The sequence below is a fragment of the Equus przewalskii genome, chromosome 3 (genome assembly GCF_037783145.1).
Source record: "Equus przewalskii isolate Varuska chromosome 3, EquPr2, whole genome shotgun sequence".
Taxonomy (NCBI): domain Eukaryota; kingdom Metazoa; phylum Chordata; class Mammalia; order Perissodactyla; family Equidae; genus Equus; species Equus przewalskii.
Genome location: NC_091833.1, coordinates 70733495 through 70739494, shown reverse-complemented (window position 1 = coordinate 70739494; position 6000 = coordinate 70733495). Strand labels below are relative to the sequence as shown.

Sequence of the window (6000 nt, the reverse complement as noted above, 5' to 3'; positions counted from 1 at the left end):
ACAATATTTTCTTTTGATATTTTTTCCACAAAAGTTATTTGAGTCAATTAAAAAGAATATCTGGATTAATCACATTTTCTTGTTTCTAGTGACTGACATTTTATGTTATTGACATCAAGTTTAAGACAGCAGTGAAAGTTCTTTTCTCCAGTCAGCGTCTTATATATATATCTTCTAAAATTTAATTACATAATTAAAAATTAAGTTACTATAAATTGTATGTATAAATATGAGTAAATATGTATCATAAATTAATTGTAACATCACATTTAGAATATGTATTTAAAATAATGTTTAAATATTTTGATAAAATTGTGAGGTTTTCTGATGCCACTGTGACAGTGTAACAGAAGTAGACTGTGAAAAACAGCTTTCTGAAGATGTGGATATCTTGGAATACATTTAAAAATAAAATTTGCTTTAGAAGAACAGTGACTGATAGACAAAAGGAGAGCGAGGCTGATAAGAAAGGCTTAACATTCATTCTTTTAATACACATTTGAGTGCACTCTGCTGGACACTGGGAAGGACATTATTAAATCAAACACAAGTTCAATGCCCAGGGAATATAATAGTAAATAGAGTGTAGAATGAAATTAAGATCACAAAATTGACAAATGAAAAAGTGTACTGACATTCAACTGGTCTACATACATGCATTCCTCAAGACTCAATAAAAAAGACTCTCCTTCCAGAAAAGCTTTCCTTAAGCCCTCAAGGTTAACGTGGTGCCCCTCATAAGATCTCCCATAAAATCCCGTGTATTGAGTCCTCAAACCCCATCCAGATCCACTCTACCAGTTGTGTGTGCACTCCCCACCCCCCACCGCCCCCCCAGCTAGGAGCATCTGCAGCATTCAGAGTATTACCCTTTGACCTCGCACCACTTTGCGCCTCTGGAGAAGGTTGGAAGTGTCTGGCTCTCTTTGTCCTTGCACTCTTTTTTTGTTTTTTTGTCCTTGCACTCTTGCATTATCTTTCCTACACTCTGGGGTGACCAGTGGTCTATGCTTGACGAGGGAGTACAAAAGCCCAACTCTTGCCTCCAGTTGGGACAAGCTTTTGAATTTATGCTTCAGAGCTCCTCCTGGGATTAGCTTGTGTCTGAGACTTCAACTTAAACCTCACTCTTGCTAAACTTATCTGCTTTTCTATCCTGCTTCTTTCACACTCTTTCTGGGGCCTCCGTAAACAAGTCACATGCACTCAGATCTGTAGCTTACGGTGTGCTTATCAGAGAACCTCACCTATGACAAACATCTTTCCTTATATTTAGCAAACTTCATTGTATTAGCTGTTTACTGGTTAATTTGGGATCATGTACTCGTTATCTTTGTGTCTTCTCAGTGTAACACAAAATAGTAAATCTAATTATATTAGTTTTCTAAAGCTGCCATGACAGAATACCACAAACTGGGTGGCTTTGAATAACAGAAATTTATTGTCTCATAGTTCTAGAGGTCAGAAGTTCAAAAATAGGGTGCTGGGACCATGTTCTCTCGGAAGGTCCTAGGGAGAGATCTGTTCAGGACTCTCCCAGCTACCGGCAGCATAACTCGGATCTTCACATAGTGTTCTCTTGTGTACGTCTGTCTTTTCAGTGGCAGTTCTTTTTATTAGATCTTTTAATTATTATATTTCAGGACACAATTCAAACACTATTTAATGCCAATTGACTAAACAGAACAGAATTTAAAAATATATGAGTATTCGGGGCTGGGCCCGTGGCCGAGTGGTTAAGTTCGCGTGCTCCGCTGCAGGCAGCCCAGTGTTTCGTTGGTTCGAATCCTGGGCGCGGACATGGCACTGCTCGTCAAACCACGCTGGGGCAGCATCCCACATGCCACAACTAGAAGGACCCATAACGGAGAATATACAACTATGTACTGGAGGGCTTTGGGGAGAAAAAGGAAAAAAATAAAATCTTTAAAAAAAAATATATATGAGTATTGAACAACATAATATAAAATAAAATAATTTAAAAGAAATTTTAAAACTTAATCCTGTCCCTTTTTATTGTAGGCTTCCTCTATGTTAGATACCACTCTCAGCACATCATATGAATTAGTTTATTTAATCCTCACAAAAAATGAAAAACCAAGGTAATAGAGAGAGTAAATGGGCTTCATTTAATCTGGGTACTTAATCCCCAACATTTACCACTGACCCATGAAAAAAATAATCTTATCAGGTTAGAACGACTGTAGAAAGCACCAGAACTTAATAAATATTAATATGCTTCAGGTGCTTTATATCTGAGTTAGAAAAACTCAGTTTTCCACTTGTGTGTTTCCTTTACTACTCGCACTGGACACTTCACTTCTGACACTATTGGTCACCAAAGGTATGAGAGATTTTCCCCATGCCAAGCAATTCTCTGTGACGCTAGCTGAAGTCCTGCATTTTAATTCAATTCTAACACTATCTACTTGGAGATAGGACTCAGTGCCACAAGACTGTTTGTACTCCACTTCAGACGCCAATCTCAAATACTAGGTCCCCAGGTTACCCGAAATTTCTGTCCCACTTGGATGCAAATCAGAGGTTCCCATGACCCCCTCCTCCTGTTCAATTGATTTGCTAGAGCAGCTCATAGAGCTCAGAGAAACACTTACCTAGGTTTACCAGTTTATTAAAGGATGTGACGAAAGATACAGATGAACAGCCAGATGAAGGGATATAGAGCGAAGTTTGGAGGGTCCAGAGCGTAGGAATTTTTTCCCCATGGAGTTGGAGTGCATCACTCTCCTTGTATGCGGATGTGTTCCCCAAACCAGATGCTCCCCAAACCCCATACTGTCGTGATTTTATGGAGGCTTCCTCATGTAGGCATGATCAATTATTAAGTCCATTTCCAGCCCCTCTACCTTCTCTGGAAAATGAGACGTGGAGTTGAAAATTCCAAACTTCTGACTGCGGCTTGGTCATTCTGGTCACCAGCCCCTATCCAAGAGCCATCCAGAAGCCCTCTCAGAGTCACCTGATTAGAACAGACAAAACTCTTATCACTGGGAAAATTATAAGGGTTTCAGGAGCTCTGTGTTCCGACCAAGGTCAAAGACCAAGTGTCAAAACAAAAGATGCCCCTCATCACTTGGGCAATTACGAGGATTCTAGGAGCTCTGTGCCAGAAATCAGCGGCAGAGGTCAATATATATTTCCCATTACCTCACAATACCTTATATCAGTTATATTCCATAAATGTTACCTGATTCAGATAATTACATTGCACAGTTGAAAAACACAGAATTATGCAGCAAACAACGTGCTAAATTTCAGTTATTTTTTAGTAGTGGAACTTAAAGTTGCTTGTCTGATTACAAACCTATAGGCATTACACTATACTGAATTTGAGGCGTGTGCAGACTGTTTCCTTTGTGAAGGGAAAATAAAGTTCTCATGAACTCCCAAAGTTGAATACTTATTTTAACACAAACTAATATATTATCTACCAAATAAAACCAAATTTAAATTCCACTTAAAAATTTAATTTCAAATTAAAAATCATAAATTATGTAAACAGAAGTATTATTATAATTAAAGGTAACATTAATTTATTGTGAAAATGTTACATCATATTAAAAAAAATCAAATCAATCATTATTTGTATAGTCTCATCACTATTAGGGCTTATGTCCAAATATAGTTTTGAAAAATTTAATCCACATTTACAAAAAACTTTATAGCGTATTTACCACTACCTCAGCAGTCAAAATATTAAAAGTTATCATCATTGCAATACATCCACTAGAATGTGATTTTAGTGGTGACCACAGGTCCTTGGTTCTCTTGAGTTCAGACATCTTGCAAACTGTATGTTGTATAATGATTCAACACATTTCTCCTTTTGAACCACTTTAGAACCATTTTCCTTTACAGTGTATTTGAATCAAATGAATTATTTTTGTGTTATTTCACTACTTATTAGTCCATAGAGACAATTAAAATATGAATTGGGGTTACTGCTTTATGATGACAAATAAAATACTTTCATATCTAATTCTTTAAATACTTAAACAAATATAAATTTAATCTATGAAAATGTAATTTCATTGCAATTTACCACTATAAGTGAAAAATTTTGTCCATATAGAGAAGTATGATCACGGATGATCTTTCAGATTAACAGATATAGAGTGTCTCATAAAGGCCAGGTACTGTTCTAGGTACTTAAAATATATCAGTGAGGGAAAAAAATACGAAATCTTTGTGATTTTAAAGTTGACATAAAATGAGATTATTGATGTAATTATACTGTCAAATTAATAAACAGAAACTTCATTAAATTGCTGTCAGGAGGCCAAAAGAGGGAGCACTCATGCCTCATATCAACAGCAGAGCCCAACATGAAGAAGAAAGACTTCCTCTTCTTGACCAGCAAGTTCAGCCAATGAAAAGCCACTACCCGTGGCACTCTGTTTCCAATAGCCCTCCCAACTTCCTTTTCCCCTTTATAAAGGAGTTTCTCCTCTTTTGTTGCTCAGAGACTTGCACGTGGCTCACCATGGTTGCAGGCCCCAAATTGCAATTCTTTGCTGATCTCAAATGAACCCATTTCTTGCTGGAGAAATAATTGACTGTCTACTTGTTTAAGGTTAACATTTTAGCAGCGCATATGGGGATCCAGAGAAGACCCCCGATGACTCCAAGGCTGGTGAGCAAACAGGCGTGGTACCCACGGCAGAGCTCATTAAGCTTTTCTTGCCAACCCTGGAGTTTGAGGGTAAGGCTTTTCTCCTGGATCTGAGCTTACACCCTTTTGGCATTTGAGGCTCTCCAGGCTTTATTCAGGCTCTATTTTAAGCCTTCATCCTTTTCTGGTTAAGGCCTTGTTTGTCTGCAAGTACTTGAGTGACACCTTGGCTTGACTCTTGGAATCAGGCTGTTCCTTTGAACCGTGCAAGCCTTTGGTCCGATGCCTTTGGAACCAGACTGTTCCTGCATGGAACTGTGTTAGCTTTCACTCTGACTTTCAGACTGTTCATTGGAACTATGCCTGTCCAGCCTTTGGCCTGACTCCCTTGGAAGCAGACTGTCCCTTGGAACTGTGTCAATTAACCTTTGGTCCCATTCCCTTGGGAACAGGGCTGTGCTTTGGAACTACATTGATTCAACCTTCAGTCCCCCTTAATGAAATTGGACTCTTCTATTGGGACTGGCTGCTATTAAGCCCGCAGGCTGTTTCAGCTGTTTAGGCTATTTGAGAATTATTCCTATGCTCTAGAGAAACACCTCTAAGACATAAAATCCCAGTTATCTAAATATTTTGAGTGTGCCCCCCATCCAGGCACCCAGCCGATTTTATGTTTAAAAACTGTGGTCTTTCCTCATGTGCATTTCTAACTATGTGGACAGATTTAACCAAAAGAAATTTAGAATATCAGTGGCCATTATGGGAAATTTTTGAACTCCCCAAGCTTAGTTTTCTTAAAACTGAATTGGACAACCATAGTTCTGTAATTTCCAAAACTGAATGGAACACCTATTTCCATTGGTATTTTGAGGTTTCCAAAGGTTACTAGAAGTCTTAAATTGCCTCTTTGCAAAATGTAACTCTAAGATTAACTGAGGCAAATGATTTAAAAAAATAAAATGGCTTTCAAAGCTTCAGGTTCCTCTCATCCGGCACCATCCTGTTCCTCTTCCCCAGCCTCTTTGCCTCAGGCTCCATCCCTAGCACCATCTTCCTCCTTCCCTTCTATACTGCCTACACCTTCTCTGTACCCTCAGTTTCCCTATTTTAACACTCTCATTGAACTTCCTTTTTTCTCTGAATTTCATCCCAATCTCTCTTCCTCTGAAACTACCAAAACTTGTCCATTTAAAATCATGCCTTCTTAGGATCCAAAGCCTAAAGCTTTAATTTCTTATATTCCCTGGACTAAAGCTGAACTGCAAGCCATAGTCAAAGATTTTCCCAAAGTAACCAAAGAACCTCACAAATTTGCTAAGGAGGTTAATATAGTCATTCAAACTTAGTAACCTTGTGTCTCTGACCTA

At 38.2% G+C, this 6000-nt stretch overlaps 1 long non-coding RNA gene across 2 annotated transcripts in view; it reads right to left on the bottom strand.

Moving 5' to 3' along the window:
• Window positions 1–850: 850 nt before the first annotated feature.
• The window catches only part of LOC103552820 (uncharacterized), a 40679-nt gene continuing 35529 nt past the window's right edge, over window positions 851–6000 (bottom strand). For both annotated transcript variants that reach the window (XR_011538181.1, XR_545331.2), the window contains 2 exons: window positions 2616–2980; window positions 851–1894 (listed from right to left, as the gene is read on the bottom strand). This is a non-coding gene — a long non-coding RNA (uncharacterized lncRNA). The remainder of the gene's footprint in view (window positions 1895–2615; window positions 2981–6000) is intronic.